Consider the following 3,273-nt stretch of genomic DNA (forward strand, 5'->3'; position numbering starts at 1 on the left):
ACTAGCCGCCTGCTTAGCTCAAATGCTAAAGTGGCTGCCCCAGAAAGGCGGTGGTCATGGGTTCGAGTCCTGGACCAGGACGAATTTTTCTTCAACTGCGAGACTTTTATTTCGAAGTCTCGAAATAAAAGTCTCGTGGGTTTGCTTTGTAGCAATTGCTACGATTTGGTGGATGCCTAATGTTCCCTTTAATTACTCAACTATTACGTCAAGCAAGGAATGTTAGAATAGCACGGGAGAACATTTGATAATTCCAATATCTCCGGCAAACTAGACATATGGCATATTCCTCCAGCGGAAAGAATGTCAATTCATTATGCAACCGGACCTTCCTTGCAGATTATAACATAGCCAAGAAAGCGCGATTCAAACTTCTCACACAAGCCGGGTTTACGAATGGGCGTCCAAAGGAGCACTTCATCTCCAGGACGAAAGGAGACGTCTCGACGAGAGATGTCGTAACGTTGCTTGCGGTCTAGTTGACTAACTTCTGTGTTGAAGCGAGCACGGTCACGACAAGTCCCAAGACGAACTGTTCTGGTATACTGGCCGAGGTGTTAATTGGGGCAGATAAGAAAGCGGCGTCGATGGTGAATGTCGGCGAACGGCCGTAAACTAGGTAGAAAGGTGAGTACCCTGTAGTTCGTTGGATAGCAGTGTTGTGAGCAAACGTCACAAACGGTAAAAGTTTGTCCCAGTTGTCGTGGCTTGGCCCGATATACATTGATATCATATCTGTTAGCATGCGATGAAATCGCTCTGGTAAGCCATTTGTTTGAGGGTGGTGTGCGGATTTCGTGTTATGAATTGTGCCACAAGCTCTGAGTACTTCTTCGAGCATTTGTGACATGAAAGTCTTGCCGCGATCACTCAACAGTACACGAGGTGCACCATGACGCAGCACATAGGCATCCAGAAAGAAGCCGGCAACGTCTGAGGCCGAACTAGAGCGTAGAGATGCGGTCTCTGCGTACTGTGTGAGGTGGTCGACAGCTGTCACGATCCATCGATGACCTGCTGGCGTTATGGGCAGAGGTCCGACCAGGTCAATTCCAACGATGGCAAAAGGTGTCTCGGGACATGGGATGGGCTGTAAAAGGCCAGCAGGAGGTGAAGTCGGTCGTTTCCGCCGTTGACACTGGACGCAAGAAGCGACGTACTTGGCCACAAAGGTAGACATGCCCCGCCAAAAGAAACGGCTCCTAACGCGGTGGTATGTTCTGTGGAAACCCAAGTGGCCAGCAGATGGGTCGTCGTGACCCCCACCCTGAAGAACTTGGTATCGAAGAGGTGAGTGTCTATGACATCAAGGATCACCCAGACTTCAAGTACAGGCCAGCCTCCTGTGACATCAGGACATCCTGTGACAAGGAGTCCGAATCGACGGCGGGCCAGGTGGTCGACGTCCACCCGGCGGGCAAGGTGGAGGTTCAGTGGGTGAGTGGCAAGACGTCGCTGTTCTACCCCCAGGAACTGTACCGCATTGACGAGAACGACTCGGACGACCTCTGGGACGACGAGGACGAGGAGGTCAACGACAAGTCCTGCTCGGGGGACGACAGTTGGGAAACCGAGTCGGAAAAGTGACTTGCCGGAGACCCGATGTCCCCAGACAATGCAAATGCCCCATCTGAGCTCATCAGCCAGCCTCCCATTGATGGTGATGGGGCTAAGGGTGAAGCTCCGCTTGACCCTTCGGACCCGCAGAGCCTGCGTGCCAAGATGCAGGGGTAGATTGAGCTCCTGCGGCTCAGCATGGCTCGGCTAGAAGAGACGTTCACGCAGAACCCTGGGCAGCAGTCGTGCTCGGTCATCCGTAGGCTCCTCGAGCTGTACAGGCACTGCAAGCACTTTGACCAGCTGCTGGGGACCAACTACTTCCAACAGCGGCACCTGCACATGCTGGTGGAACGCATCCGACAGCGGGGCCGCATCAACAGCCCCCAGCACGTGTCCGAGCAGATCACGCGCCTCTTCTCGGCCTCCCTGGATGCCGCCTTGCACGACGAGCTGGGCACACCCGACATTCCGGAGGAGAATGTCATCAACGAGCCGTTGCAAGCATCGGAAGGTGCGCAGTCGCCAACGCAGCCGACCAAGGAAGAGATCCGCGGCCCAGCCGCAGCATCCGACGACCCCGCAGCCGCGGAAGCCCACGAGCGTCAGCTGCCGGCTGGAAGGCGGCGGGGTCAACTTGCTGGAGCCGCGGAACATCTGCCAGCAGCTGTGCGTCATCCTCAAGGCCAGGCTGCTGAGGGCTCACGAGGACGTGCAGGTTCGATTTGGCATGACGCCAGCGCAAGTTGAGATTGCAGCCAGCGACGCTGCCTCCGAGCCAGACGTGGATGTCGAGAAAGTGAACGAAGCTCTGGAAGCCGTAGCCAGTGTCGAAGCCGCAGCGAAGGAATCCGAGGAAAGCCTCTCGGGAGTTGTTAGTGAAGCCGCTGGCGAGCAGGATAGCAAGGGACAAGGAGTGTTCTCGATGATGGATATGGTGCCAGACTGCCACAAGTACAAGCTGTCGATACTGCAGCCAAACGATCCTAAACTTTTCTTTAAGGTTGTCAAAAAAGAGATCAAGCTTCTCACGTCCTCCCTACCTGATGGCATTCACGTAAAGACCTTCGATGACCGTATGGACCTGTACTCGGTGCTGATCGAGGGTCCTCGCCGGACGCCCTATGAGGATGGCCTGTTCCTCTTCGACTTCCAGCTGCCGGCCGAGTACCCGCAGTCGCCACCACAGTGCCACTGCGTGTCGTACTGCAGTGACCGCCTCAACCTAAACCTCTACGAGGGCGGCAAAGTCGGCGTCAGTCTTCTGGGCACGTGGAGTGGCAAGGGCTCAGAAATGTGGTCGGCAGAAACCTCAAGCCTCCTGCAGGTGCTCATCTCCATACAGGGTCTGATCCTGGTCTCAGAGCCTTACTACAACGAGGCTGGCTACGAGCGACAGAGGGGGTGCCAGCAGGCGTCCGAGAACAACCGTATGTACAGATGAGAATATGAAACGTATGAATAATGCTCACAATACCTATAGTGGAAAAGATGGGAATAAATAGGAGCATCATTTCTCACTATTCTCACTCTGAAACTACTGTAATTTTGAAGCGGACGCTACGGCCATATTACAAGCAATATAATTTATCTGGAATCAGGAAAGCTTCCAACACTCAAATTAACGGATTTTCTATTCACAGTACGAGAACTGAAAAAATTCCATAAATACCAACCAATGCCTACAAAACATGTCAAGTTACGAAAATTTCCTCA

General features: G+C 53.6%; 1 pseudogene; it reads left to right on the plus strand.

The window, feature by feature from the left end:
* The first annotated feature begins 1,245 nt into the window (after nt 1-1,245).
* Nucleotides 1,246-3,001, plus strand: LOC119462258 ((E3-independent) E2 ubiquitin-conjugating enzyme-like; annotated as a pseudogene).
* Nucleotides 3,002-3,273: the final 272 nt, after the last annotated feature.

This window comes from Dermacentor silvarum, chromosome 8 (assembly GCF_013339745.2).
Source record: "Dermacentor silvarum isolate Dsil-2018 chromosome 8, BIME_Dsil_1.4, whole genome shotgun sequence".
NCBI lineage: Eukaryota > Metazoa > Arthropoda > Arachnida > Ixodida > Ixodidae > Dermacentor > Dermacentor silvarum.